A 16,542-nucleotide genomic window follows, 5' to 3' on the forward strand; every position below is an offset into this window, starting at 1 on the left:
TGTGCACTGACCAACAGGGGAATGAAGGAAGGCCCTGGCTGGCAGCTGGCAGCTGGCAGCCAAGGAAGGGAGGCCCTGGCTGGCAGCTGGAAGGCCCAAGTCAACCCTGATCACCAGCCGGACCTAGAGACCCTACCCATGCACAAATTTCATGCACCGGGCCTCTATTTTAGCCATAAAAGGAAATAAAGTACTGATACATGCTACAACATGGGTAAACCTTGAGAACATATTGCTTTGTGAGCAAAGTCAGTCACAAAAGAGCACATATTATATGATTCCATTCATATGAAATGTCCAGAATAGGCAAATCTTTAGAGACAGAATGTAGATTTGTAGTTGCCTAAGGTTTAAGGGAACTGGAAAATTACTGCGAAGAGAAAGTAATTTTATGAGTAAGGAAATATTCTAAAATTTATTGTGGTGATGGTTGCATAATTCTGTGACTATCCTAAAAGCCAAGGGTGATTTGTGATCTCTGAATATCTTAATAGAACTTTCAAAAACAACAATAGCAACACACACAACAACACAAAACCAGACTGACATGGGGAAGGTGGGGAGTTGGTCCAGAATCAATCAGTGTAGTTGTCTAACTGCAGCAGGTTTGACTCAGCAATCTCTTTAAATTGCAGGATTAGTACAGAAATGACCCGTATGTGCAAGGTTTGTGTGGTCTTGTGGCTTGCTGCGGTTGTGGCTGTTGCTATAAAGCCACAAAGTGGTGGACCAAACTGAGATACCTACCAATAAAGAAGCCAGCAGCACAAGCATCCAACAATTGCCTTCCCCTTGCCTCTGTGCATATCGAACATTCTATCCTGGACGATGGTTTAGAATAACCAGTCATTTCGTAAAATGTAGGGCAGTGTTTCTCCAAAACCACCTCGTTTCTGGTGGTGGTGATGATAAGGGGAAAGGATTCGAATGATTTCCTCTGGCCAGATTAAAAGCAAGTCATCGAGGGCAACTTTGGATCCCAGCCATGCCAGAGCTTGATTTTTAGATCAAAATATGAGGCTGCCACATACAGCAACCATGACAAGAATAACAGGAACTCTGTCACTGTTGTGCGTTTGGCATGTTAAAAAAAAATGTGGCATTTGGCTTTGCTTCCAAGTGAAAATCTTGAATATGTATTAGTAATTATTTCTCTCCTCCACCATTTTTTCTGATTAGGTGATAGTAATAGTCAATAGATTGGCTAGCAGGATACAAATGAGAGCTTTGGTTATATTAACTACCAACAGGAAATTATTTTTTTCATTCTAAAACAACAAAATTTCTTCTTTAACCAAAAGATTTGTACTCTTATCAATTGTTGAAGTGGGGAGTGTTAATATTTATCAATAAAATTAAACATAAAAAATATGAAAATCTAAAGTTGTATGTATATGTATCATAGTAATCTCTTAAAGGAGTTCAATATCTCTGGCCCCTGGAGAAGGCACTGATTGAAAGCAGGAGAGAATGTAGATGTGACTCCACTGCATAAATGCTGTGTCAACCTCGGCTGGTTGCTTAACCTCTCTGAGGTTTGGTTTCCTTAGTTCTCAAATAAAGATCATAGTTCTTGATCCATTGCCCTAGATATGTGTAATATTGCTTTCCCTGTCCAAAAGCCCACCTAGCCAGTAATTCATGATTTGCCTTTTTTTTTTTTTTCAATAGGGAAGCATCGGACAACCAGATTACCTTTTCCAGAAATTTGAGCTAAGGAATACAGATGTTGGTGGATAGCGGGTGTAGTAAAGCTGAAGAGTCATGATGGCTGCTATGTGGGACCATGTATGAAATGAGGAAGGGGAACTGGTCAAGAAAGAGAGAAAAATGTGGGCAGAAATCCTCAGAGAAACAGATGAGGGAGACCAGGTGGCCACTGGAAGCAGAACAGCCTTGGATCTCAGCATTCCCGGTCCAGCTCATCTGAAAGCCTGGCTACACTCCCATTGTTGTCCTTGGATTCTTTGAGACTCTAAATGTCTATGCTGAGCCCCACTTTTACTTACTTTGAGTCCATTTGAGTGTGTTTGTGTTTCTTGGGGGAAAAAAGGGGGGGTGTGATATAGCCTAATTTAAAACTTCTTCCTTGCTACCTTATAGAATTAGATCAAGGATCAAGTGATTTCCCCTAATTGAATATGGGCAGGAGCCATGCATTTAAAATATGTATTACTAAAATATTTGCTTAATTGAACTGAAATTGGTAAAGTGTGAAGATACTTTGAAAACTGCAAAACACAATGCTGATGGAGAGCATAAGCAATTATTAATAATTTGATTAAGATTTTATGAAACCCCATTAGTCATTTCTGTGTATCTGCCACAACGAATAAAGCCAAAAGAAATGGCTAAATATGTAGAAATTGGGTGAATGTTCACTTCTTCATCTGAGCAATTTAAATTTGAATCCTCTTCTAAAAGTGAAAGGAAAGCTAAAATTCTCTGCAGGCAGAAGTCAAGTTGGTTCATTTTGTAAACTTTCCAGCATGGAACTGCCAGGGTCTAGGAAAAGACCAGATTTTCCATCTCAGCTAAACTCCTGGCTCCTCTGCTGGAGATGAGTGAAGGCTTGAGTTGATCAGCTTCACACGTCTCCCTATAGTGCAAATGGGCATTACGACAGTAACTCAACTCCCAGTTATTAAAGAAGTGCTTCTGGGGATGCCCAATTGTCCTGGTCACCTCTGTTGGCCAACTTCATGGTTACTCCACTTCACCTGCCTAACCTACAGGCTATGTATTAAAATGCAGAGTAAGGGAGAAGACAACTATTCAAGGATTAAAGAAAGGCATAGGATGAACGAAGATGTGGATTATTCTCTTCCTTGTGTGGCTACTGACCATTCCACACTTATAGTGGTCCTCATTTTGAGGAGAAGAAAGCCTAGCTGCAGGGGTGTCAAAAGGGCACACATACATTCAAATTGGTGTCTAGTAGCCGATTGACCCCAAGCGCTGTGTTTGGTCCCCTTGTGGCTCACGCTCTGCGCTGGCCTTAGCACAGCCCTGTCCCACTTCCCTGTCACCGCCATATTTTAGGAGGCAAGCACACGTGTCAGTGAGGATGGAAAGAAGGGACCACCTTGATAATGTTTGCAAATAACCTCTCCCCACTTCTGATACAACCTTCTGGGTTTTAATTACTCCCCGAAAGTGAGAGCCATCCCAGGATCCTTCGGTGACATTTTCCAGTTTCCTGTCGGCTCCACTTATGAGAAACAAATGGGCTGGCTGGCCTCCCTCTAGATTGAGTTTTTCATGAAGTCATTACTTCTGTCACGGGGAGTATTTTCAAATTGAAAAATCTGAAACAATAAATGATGGTGAAGCAGTTAATAACTGTTAAGAAATCACATTTGGAAAATTGCATTTAAGCAATAACCTTTCTCCCTGTAATTAAATGACAGAAAGGTCCTGGTTTTAATTAAGTCAGCAATTTATAGTTATGAAGCTATACTTCACTATGCAGATTAGCAAATGATAGGTCACGGAACACCCTGAGTGCATTTTGAGTGGGCCTGATATGGTAATTACTCCACTGTTCAGTGGTGACCACATTGAACCGTATCTCTAGATGAAACAATTTTCTTTCCCTTGCTCCATGATGTATAACTAGGATGAGTAAATGTACCACGAGCATTGCCTTGCGCATCTTTAAATTAAAATGGATTTTAAATGAGGGGGCACGAGCGGAGGGAGCGTGTTTGAAGAACAGCCCCAGGAGTGAATGGGCCACTAGTCAATGCCCATGAGCAGAGAATATATCATTGTTTTACAGGGCTTTCTATCTCGTGCCTGAGTGTTTGCGGCAGATTTATGAGGAAGTAAAATGGTAATGTTAGTGTATTTATAAACATATGATGGGGGTTTCATCTATAATTTATTTGAGGGCCTTGCTCTCTGCCTCCTTGGGCAGGAAAATGAAATGCTGTGTTGGACAGCCAAAAGGGTCATTAATACCGGCGTTCACATTTTATTTAAATAATGCCCAGCTCATATCACACTGATGATCACTCTGTGAGATGTTTTTTGAGGTTCGTATTGTGTCTTGTCTCCCGTCTGCCCCAGCTGCACCAAATAGCTTCAGGTAAACCTACTGGGGGTCTGCTCATGGGGGATCCTGTGGGAAGTGGGGAAGGCCTAGGAGAGAGGGAAAACTCCAACTCTTGAAAACATGTCCTTTGTCATTTCTCTTAAAGTTTCACAAACATCTGAACTCTAAGAAATGATTTGTTTTGGGCTGCTTGATTTCTTCTTCAAACCCCATATTTTCCAGCCTCTCTTCATTAAGGCATGTCTCCGCCCAAACACAAGGAGAACATGGGCTGCAGAGGGAGAAATTGGAGCCTCAGAAGGTGAGCGCCTCCCACGTGACAGAGAGGCTGAGAGGGACGCCCTCTCATCCAGAACGTTTGTGGATGGCAGTGTGTCTCCCCGACAGGAACGCTGGCTCTTCTGTTTCTCAACTGTGTTCCGCCCTCTGTCTCCCCTGCTGCACACACAAGTAAAGGGGTGATGTGAATCAGATTTGATGTAAGCTGGCCGGTAAGTCACAGACTGCATCCCAGCTAACAGTGATTCACTAACACTGAATTCCTATTCTGATGAATCAGAGAGTCTCCTAAGTCAAGTTTCTTATTTAAAAATATTGTATCTTCCTTGGGCTTTCTGGAACCCGAGAAGAGGGGTCAACATTAATGTATTCCCAGAAAAATTATCTATATTATATTTAAAAAGAAAAAGTATCACCATAACATTTGAAAGAATCATGTCAAGCACATTTCATTCAAATGTCAGCTTCATGGATATTTTCAAGTCATCCAGGCTGCTGGCCTTGGACATTTTTTTTTGTCTGAAAACCTCATCCAACATATGGAAGGAAACACAGGTTCTTCTCAATATCTTGAGGGTGAATCTTGGGGCAGCTCAGATTTTCCACAATCACCTCTGAACTGTTTTTGCTGAATTTCACAGCTCCTCTCTGTTTTGGCTTCCATGCATACACCACTGCTGTTCTGCTCTGGGTCACCCCGTTGGGCATCACCCCAATTCTTTTCTTCCCCAAAGTATTCCTGGCCCAAGGCTTGGGAGGCAGCAAGTACCTCTTGAAGGTTTGCACAATGGAGGGAATGACTTTACAGCTCAGCAAATAACTTAAAATGGAGCTTTAGACATTGTTCTTAAAAGCATTTTGTGTGTTCCCACTACTGGGAAGCTCTTGAAGGAGAGGCCACTTCTAATGCTGTATTGATCTCAATCCCCCTTCCTTATCTGGTTTATTCCTCTCTTCCAACTCCCCACTTTCTGTTTATTACTCAAAACATGCTCTGTGGTTCTCTCCTTGTCCTCCTTCCCAATGCACTCCTGCCATGCCGAGGGGACCTCTTCTTCAAGATCTAACTACCTCTTTCTTCCTGAGAGGAATTCTGCTCTCATCTTTAAAACTACCATGTCTGTTCGTGCCACCTACATAGAGACAATAAAGCTGTACCATTGAAGGAGCAGTTCTCTGCAAGGAAAGCACCTGAGTGTCTTGGGGACAGGCAATGGGGCTGAGACTGCCCAGCTCCCTTAGGTTTGATGGCACTCCCGAGTCTCTCAGTATCGTTAGCCATGGTCTTCTTTGGAAGACTATTCATTCTTCAGCTCTTTATTTCCTGTATCTCAGATCCAAGAAGGCAGTTGGCCTCTGAGCTTGGATGTCTCCTTGAAGCCTTAGCCTGACACATGTGTCAAAATGATGTCTGATCCCTGGCATCAGTTAAGGGTGCAACTTGGAGAGAATCTCCAGGCAAAATAGAGAGAAAGTGCTGGCCAGAATTTCCTTGCATTGATTCACATGTGTGAGGGTCCCACCACAGGCCAGATCCCAAGCCCGTGCCCCTGCTGAGCTGGGTGGAGAGCAGTGTAGGGCAATGAAGCAGGAAAAAAGGAGTTATCCTTGCTGGTGCAAAGACTTGGACACATGGTTTCGGAAATGGGTCCCCTTTGTTTATAAAATCTGGCAGGAGATAAGTTGCTTCAGGGGAAAAACTTAGAGAAATGTTTCTTTTTCAATTTCCCTTTGCAATCTTTTCTTGAAATTACTCCCACAATTGGGTCCCCTGGCATATAGAGAAGATGTCTGGCCGAATTAACAAGTTAATAGAGATACACACTAGAGATGCCTCTTCTTCCTTCTTGAAGATTTGATGTATCTTTAACCAGAATTAAAATGTAAATTTCATACAAACCAGTGAGTCTAGGAGGAAGAGTTACCAGTTGACTTTCTCACATATTCATTCATGCAGCCACTTTTTATTGCTTGAGCGCCTGCCACTCACTGTGCTGGGCAATAAGGGCTATGAAAATGGGTAAAACCAACCCACACCAGGAAATTCTTTCCCCTCCTGACCCCTGCAGTCAGGGAAGGGGTCGGGGGGCAGTAGATAGGCAGTAGACACAGAAACAGGTCATCCTAACATTATATCAAAGAACTTAAGAGCAAGGCTTGGAGTTAGATAATTGGAGATCAAACTCTACTTCCAGTTCTTAATTGGCTGTATGACCTTGGAAAAGTCACTTAGCCAGGTTTTGCTTCATCTTCTTCATCATTAAAACAGAGATAATGGCAATATCTACATCCCTAGGAAGACTGGATGAAATAATATATATAAAATTTATGGTGCATATTAAATACTCAAATGTTAGATATTGTAACAGCATGTGGTTCACATGATAGCAAGACATTCCATGACAGCAGGAGGAGGGGTGGGCATTGAATTCAATCTGGAGGGATCAGAGAAGGCTTTTTAAAGACCCTTATATAACTTTACATTTAATGGCTTTTCAGATAATGCATTCAGTTTAGGAGTGATAGGTTAAATATTCAAGAAACAGTGGGCAAATTTGACTTTAATCCTGATCCTGAGCAATCAACAAATTTTGACTCACTTATATCTTATCTGCAATGATTATAATCAAGACTAATATCTTGGGGAAGGGAAAGTAAGGTTCTTGGTGTTGGTTGCTGGCAAGAAGCCATGACTAGTGCTTCTTCCTTTGATTACTTCCCAACAGGTGATCCTTAAAACCCCCTCTAATGCCAAATTCCATGGTTCCATTCAGGGGTGGGGAACCTTTGTTCTGCCAAGGGCCATTTGGATATTTATAACATCATTCGAGGGCCATACACAATTATCAACTTAAAAAGTAGCCTGCTGTATTTGGTCAAACATTTAATTAACTCACCCCTAATGCTTTGGCAGGGCCAGACCAAATGACTTCTCAGGCTTTATACCACCAGTGGGCCAGATGTTCCCCATCCCTGCTAGGTGAATTAATTCTGAACCTTTAAGGTTACAAAGCATCTCTCATGCTCATACTCATGGAAAGGCAGGAGGATAGGACTCCCCAGCCTGTGCATTGATGCAGGAACTCTCCCAAAAGAGATGCCAAGGCAAAAGAAGTTTAACTTCCTAATCTTCTTGAATACTCCAGTGAATTATTATCAAGTGGAAATGCATGTAATTAAGGTGGGTGGAAGGCGGGAATTGAATTATGATAAAACTCATGCCTGCTGATGTGTTTGATGACAGAGGAGAAAATCATAAAGGGAAAGATGATGAATTTCTGTATTTTCTTTGGGAATAGCTGACTTAGAATCAATGTAATGAAAAATTGTCAAGTGAACACAGAATAGCACAGGGAAGGATAAGTTTCTGATGGAAATACATTAGCTCACAGCAGAGCCACACTTTCAATTTTGATCTCCAGGGGGAAAATACCACCAAAAATGTATTATTTGGAGAACAACTACGATTATGTCACTTTCCTATCAAAAAGATTTCAGTGACTTTTCTTCATTTCCTACAGAATAAAGTTCAGAGTTCTGAGCATGGCCTTTAAGAACTGTTCTAAACTGACCCCAATCTCCCTCCCAACCTTATTTCCTACTACACTTAAGGTACACATATGGACATATATGTGTACACAGGCACACACACATCCACACCCCAGTACACTGCAGACCAAGGGTATTACTTTCTTAAACATAGTACCCATATGCGGGCACCTTGCTCATGCCAGAAAGCCCTGCCATGCATCTCCAATGATCAGATTCCAACCCCATCTAAGGCCCAGTTCAAATATCTTTTCTTCTATCAAGTTTTTTTCCCTAAGCCAGAGTAAATCTTTTCCTAACTAATCCCACGAATTTTTTTTTGTGTGTAGATGGCAATTAGTAATGCTTGCACTACTTAATAATGTCTTGGTATTAGTATTGATGGATTTTTTTTTCTTTATTATCCTCTAAAATCTTTGAAGGCGGAACTCATGTCTTATTTATTTTTGTAGCCTTCATAGTGCCTGGTATAGTGTATTGTTTGATACTAGCTTTAAAAATAAATTCCACTTTTTCCTTTAGCTGTTGGGAAGCTCAGAACTAAGTTTTCTAGCTCAATTGCAGTTGCTCTTCATGTGGGTTTTCTAGTACAACAATTCCCCACCTTCCCTTACTTAACTCTTATCCTTGCATGCTTGTTTTATTGTTTTTGTGTATTGGACCTTTTTATTATAAGCTACCCTAAATCCATTTTGGAATTAGACAGGTAGAAATAATAGCTTATAAAGATTGAATTGGAGTCAGTGTTATATGATGAAGTTAAATGTAGACTTAAGTTATCAGATGTTAGCACTGTCCAGGGGGAAGCCCGGGGAGATACAGATAAATGAAAAAAACAGATCAGATAAAGATAATAATAAAACCTCTATTTAGATGTGCAGCCCCTAGAATTTACATTTGATCTTCCCAGAAATTCTGTGAAGAATGTATAAGATAAGAATCTCCACTAATCTTCGTTTCATTTATTTGGCATGGATTGAGGCAGACTGAGACTCAGAGAGGCTAAGTGTCTTGTTCAAGATCACACAGACAATTAGAAAGAGCACTAGCTATAGCTCTTTGAAAGTCTTCTTGTTTTCAGATCTCTTTCTGTGAGTACAAAGGGTGTACAAAGAGTAAAGTGTGGTCAGTGAATATCCATCACAGGACCTGATGGGCTGGAGTGGTGGGCTCAGGGTGGGAGTGGCTATTCACTGCTAATATAGTTGTAATTTCTTATTTTCTCCATCTGACTTCCAGCCTGTGTTGGAAAATAGATTGCTGTTTGGCTTGGTTCATAGAGCAATTATGTTTGAGGGTAGATCAGTTAGATACCTTTGGCTGTAGATAACCAAAAATCCAACTCTAAGTGGTCAGAAAGATAAGGTTATTGATTGATTCCCATAATTAGAAATCTAGGAGTCAGATGGGCTTGAAAGTGTATTTCATCCAGTGGCATCTACCTCCTGTTATTCTCTTGACCTCACTCTTTGTTGGCCTCATTCTCAGGCCAGTAACACAAAGGTAGCAATCTTTGTAGGCCTAAAAAAAGAAAAGAGAATAACTTCTTGGTGTTTTCCCAGGACAAGAAAACTTCACCAAACCCCTAGCAAACTGTCCTTGCATTCCATTGACCACAAATGGATAATATAATCATTCCTGAACCAATCACTTGCAAGAGGATGGAATTAGTCTCAGCCAACCAGGCCCACCTGGGAGTGGGGTCAGTTTCTCCTGAGTCACAGGGGTAAGCAGGGGAGGTCCGGGGTGGGTAGATAGGGGATGGGAAGAAGCATTACCTGATCAAAACTGGAGTATTGAACTTCTGCTCGTCTTCTCTTCTAAATAAACACACCCTCTCCGTTCTGCTCTCTCCTTGGGCTATGCCTGAGACACTTTCTCTAGCTATAGCCCTGCTTTCCTTCCCTCCCTCCTTCTCTCTCTTTCTCCCTTCCTTCCTCCCATTCTTTATTTCTTCTTTCTTTTCATTCATTCATCAAGTATCCTTTGCACCAGGCCCTGTTCTAGACACTGAAGGTACCTAGATGGTTAAGACACCGCTGTCCTTCATCTAGGATCTCCCTTCTGTCATATGTGGCCAGTATCCTGCAGATTCAGTGAGCAGCGCCCCTCAGGTGTCCTATAGAGGCTGTCAGCAGATAGAACATGGGCAGTCCTGAGAGTTATGGCACTAATCAGGAAGTTTGTTTCATTTCAAGGAGAGAGCAGCGAGGCAAGGAAGACTGATTTTTGTCCACCCAGAACCGAAATACCACATTAAAATGCCTCCTAGCACCGAGAGGTTTGTCCATTAAATTTAATTAAGCTTTCTTTAGAATCACATGTCTCGGGAGATCTATTACACCCGGGGGACAACGCATTTGCTTTTCCAGCCTTTGCCTTGCTCTTTGCATTATTCTTTCTTTCCAGAAAACCCCTGTGCCTCTATTGTTTCGCAAAGTGTTCATATTTAGTGGCCAAATCCAGGCATGTGAATCGTGGTAATTCTTCCGGAACAATCCTCCTGCAGTTTCTGGCTTCAACAGCCTCTTCAGCAAGAGCTCTGAGGTCCATGAGCTTTGTTTCCTCTCTTAAAACAGAGTGCCTCTAACGGAGATTTGCATTGTTTCAAGGACAGCTTCTCTGGGTCTCTGAAATGCTTGAATCTCTCAAGCAGCTCAGACATTCTAGAAGCTGAGATTCCTACTGAGGGACCAGCTGGGAGAGGCATGTGCCCAAGCCAGCCTCAGAGTGGGTGTGAATTCCTCAGTTCCAAAAAGGAGCAATTCTGTCTGATGGGCTGTCTGTGCCAATGCTTACCCTGGCAACTTTCTTAGTAGTGGAACCCTGGCAAGCTGCAGGGGAAATATTTCAGTGCTTCCCAGCCCTGGGGACCTGCTCAGTCCTTCTCCTCTTGGAAAAATATGCCACTCAGCTGCCACATTAATGCTGTTACCGAGAGCAGCCACTGACACCCCAAGTGACAGCATAACACATGCATGCACACACACCCTTCCCCAAAATCACAGCGCAGAAAGTTGAAGGGATGAGTGCTCCAGCCAACACCTGCCATTTCCCAAGGGTGTTCCCAGAATATTAAGTATTTGCAGAGGCTTACAGGGCAGGCACTCTGGTCAAATGTGCAGAAGAAATACGGGATTAAACGAAATAAACAGTTTGACTGCAGGGCTTCTTGGAGCTGTTAATGTGCTAATGTGCCCTGTGAAAGATTAGCAGGTGTGGGAGGAGAGGAACCACAGTGTTTGTGTTTTCCAAAGTAATTTGACCATAGAACCTTTTTCCTTGGAACATCATTTACATGGAACTGGTATTCAAGGGAATATATACAAACCCTCCTTGATTCTTGCTCATTCCTTCTACTATGAACACACTTTATTTTTGGTGTTTTTCTGTTGCCTTTGAAGCAGGAGTTCAGGGTATGCCCAGTGAACTGGTGGGGTCGACCCTGCTGGAGACTTCATTACAAGAGAGATTGGTGGCTTCGTGGGAGAGAATGCATCCTAGGAAGGAAGGAATGAGACAGACAAACTTGACCGAGTGGCAAAGCCTGACTCATCAGAGGGAAGATGCAAACTAGAGCATGGCGGTATCTCTCAACTGGCTTTGTCTCTGTGTTGCATTGAATATATGTCTTAGAATGAAGGAGAACAGCAGGACTAGAAATAAACAGTCAGGTTTGCTTTGGGGCCCAAGCAACACAGCTCTGGGGTCCTCTAATAGAATTCAACACATAAGAGGGTAAATTGCTTTCTCTCCTATTTTGCAACAGAACCCTGAGTCATTCTGTTCTATGCCTCTGCTGGGTTGGAAGGACTCTGGAGCAGGGGACCAGGAAGAAATATCAGATGACATGTGGTTACGAACAGGAGGGCTGACCTCTCTTGTTTGTACACAGGTGTGATGCTTCTGGGGAATCTCTGGGATAACTGTTGACCACAATCCTGTGGAAGCACGTGGGACAAGAGCTATTTGGGCATTATTGAAAATGAAACTCAATTTGTGCTCCTAGGGTGGCGAGTCTTGGAGAATTTGATGATTAGTTAGGATATTTATCTTTCAGCTTTAACAGAGAACTGAGTAACACAAAAAATAATAAAAATTACCTTTGTCCAAATTGAACAATTGTTAAGATTTTAACAGCATCCTTTTAAAATGTGACCTGAAAATTACACATATTACTTTCCTTACATACCATTGGTAAGAATTTAGTCACATAGTTACATTGATCTGCAGAAGAGCTAGATACATGGATTCTACCTGGGTACATGTAGCGTCTGTTCCTTGAGTGCTGATTACTCTATTGAGATCTGCAGAACAAAACTGACTTATGTATGCCCCTTGAAACAAGGTCTCAGGATTAGAATTCTTTTCCATCAATAGGCCCAGGGTTGCAGGTTGCATGACTTTTGGCTTCAATTCAGGCTCAACTGAATCAACAGTGATCAATGTAGACACCTGTCCAAGTGGGCTCCAACACTTTAGAAAACCTATCTGGACATACTTGGTGACTGCATGTTAGACATCCTTATGGAGAAAACAAGAAAGCTGAAAGCCAAATAGGGTCATTTTTTATTTTTAAAAATTGATTTGAGAGAGAGAGTAAGGGAGAGAAAGAAAGAGAGAAACATCAATTTGTTGTTCCACTCATTTATGCATTCATTGTTTGCTTTTTGTAAGTGCCCTGACCGGGGATTGAACCTGCAACTTTGTCGTATTGGGAAGACAATCTAACCAACTCAGCTACTCAGCCAGGGCCACATATTTCTGGGTAAGTTTAAGTCATCTGCTCTTTATGATTTGGGTGTCAGTTTCCTAGTCCATGGAATAGAATGGTTGATGATGGTTTTATCTGTGAATAGAACATCCCTATTGAAGTCTCTTGTGACAATATTATGATAAATTGAGAATTAGGTCAGTGGAATGACTGTGGCTGGTATTGTTTAGAATGTGTTATAGACTAAATTTTTTTGCGCCCCCCTCCCCAATTCTTATATTGAGTCTCTCTCCCTCTCTCTCTCTCTCTCTCTCTCTCTCTCTTCTGTGAGAACACAGTCAGAAGGCATCTGTCTACAAGCCAGGAAGAGAGCTCTTACTGGGAACTGAATCGACTGGCATATTGATCTTGGACTTCTCAGCCTCCAGAACTATGAAAAAAAACTTCTTTTGTCTAAGCCACCCAGTCTACAGTATTTTGTCATGGCAGCCTGAGCTTAGGATGCTTAAGTTACAGTCACAGAAACTCAAAGTGGCTTCCACAATGAGAAAATGTGTTGGCTCGAGTACAACAGAAAGGCAGGCTCCAGGATTGGTTTAGGCAGGCTCCAGGATTGGTTTAGACAGGTGGTTCCAGCTCAGTTTTCCCGAGATTCTCTCATCTCATTCATCTTCTGAATGCCAGTGCCACCTTCAGTGTGATTTGAGGTAACTGTGGTCACTCCAGGCCTTGTTTCCCAGGTAGGACAACATCCACACACAGGGAGACTGGCTTCCTGTGGTTCTCTCTTAAGAGTAAGGACACTTTTTCTGGAAGGCCCCATCAACTTTCCTGCATAACTTACTTGCCCAACTGAGACTACATGTTTATTCCTACACAAATTCTTGTGGCCAGAAAATGTCATGTTCTGATTGGGTTAGATATGAGTTTCTAAGCCAGAGGGCAAAGGGATGCCCTGGCAGTTGGCCTGGACTATTCGGTCTACCTCTAGAACTAGGATCAACTCCCTAGCCACTTGACTACACTGTGGGAAGGGGCATAATGGCTGTTTAAGAGATCATCAAAATGCTTACTTCATGATCCCTCAATTTTACATCATTGAAACGATTTAAGAATCTAACCCAGAAACAAATTTAACATAAGCCAATATCCTATAAGCACCATCATTTAAAAAATCTCGTCCCCAGATCTGTAAGTTATTCTTTATTGCCAAGAAGTTGTTGTATCATAATGATATTGCTAGTGAATCACCACAATGAATGTTACAAAAATCTTTATGCTGAATTATTGGTTAACAAGGGAAAACATGAATTTAGCAAAAAAAATATACATGCCATTGACAAGTTGTAGTTTATTCCTTACCAACAGATTTCCTCCCTGAAATGAACTCATTTGTGAAAGGATTTTGCTGCCTTGGTTAAAAACGATCCAAGGCTTGTATATCTAAATGTCAGAGAACAATGGGATACATGCATCTTGATTGCTGCAATAATTTGCACATACCAAGGGGAAAATGACTGATGGGCCAGTACCGCAGGTGAATAAGTAAGTCTTTGGGTACAGTGGAGACTTTCAGAGGGATATTAGCTTCCCACAGTCATTAATTAGGTAAAACTTTACTTCTTCCATCAAAGAAGTAAAGCTGCGATTGAGTGCCGTTGACTTGCCTATGACTTTGGGCAGGTTGCTTAAGTACTGTTGAGCCTAGTTTCTTCCTCTGTGAAATAGAAATGATGATCTCTACTTCTGACGGTTTTGTGAAGATAAAAGGCAATGCACCTGGTTTAACACACTATTTGGGGCCCAGTTGGTAGTTAATAAATGGCAGCTGTTATTAAAATGCCCAGGGATTTCAGAAGCTGCTGGACGTTCCAGGATGTGGGCTTTTAGGAGAACCAGGGTTTGCTCGGATTAATGAGCTCTAGGTAGACTCCATCAAGTCAGAGATTGAGATGGTGGTCTCTCTCTGCCACCCATGGTGACCCAAATTAGGAAGTGTTTTGAGTCTGAATTTCTCACGTGGATTCATGAGATCGACAAACATCTTATGTTAAATAAAGGAGCATTTGATAAAAAATGAAAACTAAAGCTAAAGAGGAAAAGTCTCTGGTCTGATAGATCTGAGAACCGGGTTTGTTTTTTCAGTCTTCCTCAAGGTTCCTCAGTTGATGGAAGGGAAGACGGCATATAGAAAAATTCCATTACATTGTTTTCTATACAAAATTCAACTAACTTAATTTTTTAAATGCATAATACACTTTAAGAGATCATTTAAGCAATACAATTTAAGAAAAAAAGTGAGAACCCATTCATAATACAAATTCTCAAGATTGGTTCATATCATTCTTCTAGAACTTGTAAGCATATGAGAATATAATAACACTACACTCACACACACACAGAGCCATATAGTATTTTCCCAATTTTTTTCTGAGCTTCTACTATTTGAGAAATCTTGACCAAAGAACAACTTATTAACCAGAGTCAAAAAGTACTCCAAAATGCACCATTTCTTCTTATTGATAAAACATTTTCTATTGTACCCTCTCTAAGAGCCAAGTCTCAGCTCTCACAATATACTATACAAACATATTATTTCCTTCTGGTACATTAATTTTTGGATTACTTTGGGGGACAAAAACACCACCAAAGTAGTGGTTTGGCTATAAACTCCCTTGACATCTGGCCAAACCTCCAAATAGGATGTAATTGCTTTCAAGCTCTCACCACAGAGATTTCTTGGCCATCCCGCACATCAATGAAAAAGTTAGCATTTGTACTTCTGTGGCAGTAAAAACCACAACTTATCATAATATTTACCCAGTTGTGCTATGATAAGAGCACACTTTGGGGGACATCGAGAATAATATTTAGCACAGTCGATTAGGGAGCGCTGGGTATTGCCAGAGCGACTGTTTCTAGAGCCCATGGGGTTTTTTTAGCTTCTCTCCTGAGCCACAAAAGGCACAGAGACAACCTCTAGGTTCTTCCTCAAGTGGCTTTCATCAATTAGTGCCTGAGACGGTGCTTAAGGTGCACGGAAAGTTCATGATGAGTTTGTATTGACTAATTTGGTCTTCTCTCTGATCTTCCTTAGACTTTCCTGTCTTTGTCTCCAGAAATGTGAGTGCCTTGCCATAGAGGGTCCTTCTCTGGGACTGTGTTTTTCAGGGCATGGGCTGAACAGGTCTAGTAGCAAGAGAGAATGGTTTAGGTGTTACTCAACCTCTTGGCATTAAGGAACCTTGAATCATAGAGTGAGAAAGTAATTCTTTTCCTAATTTTCTTTTAAGCTTTCTGACTATCCAGAAAGAAGCCTCTATTTGTCTCTGTCGCCCTCTAACACCTGCTAACCTCCCTTGCAAACAAAGGGAATGAGGGCTTGAGGCTTGAGCCACCAGAATCTAGGTAAAATTTAATCACTTGGACTTCTTTCTTTATAATTAGCTTCCATTTGTGGCAAGCAAATGTTTTGGATTTTCTGTTTATGGTAACAGTGTCAAATTTCCTGTGACAGTACATTTAAGTATAACTTTAAAAATTTGATTTATTTATTATTTATTTATTTATTTATTTATTTATCTTAATCCTCACCCAAGGCTATTTTTCCATTGATTTTTAGAGAGAATGGAAGGGAGGAGAGACACAGAGAGAGAAATATCGATGTGAGAGAGACACATTGATTCGTTGCCTCCCATATGCGGTCTGGCCAAGGCTGGGGGTTGAGCCTGCAACCGAGGTACATGCCCTTGACCAGAATCAAACCCAGGACCCTTCAGTCCAAGGGCCAATACTTTATCCACTGAGCCAAACCAGCCAGGGCTAAATGAAGCTTTTAAAATGTGAGTCTTTAAAAAAAATAATATAGGTGGGTCATAGATGTGGCAAAATCCACAAGCAAGGTACAGAAATGACTGAGGGTTGGAAGACTTTACAGGAAAGT

The sequence above is a fragment of the Myotis nattereri genome (assembly GCF_964212035.1).
Source record: "Myotis nattereri genome assembly, chromosome: 9".
Taxonomy (NCBI): Eukaryota; Metazoa; Chordata; class Mammalia; order Chiroptera; family Vespertilionidae; genus Myotis; species Myotis nattereri.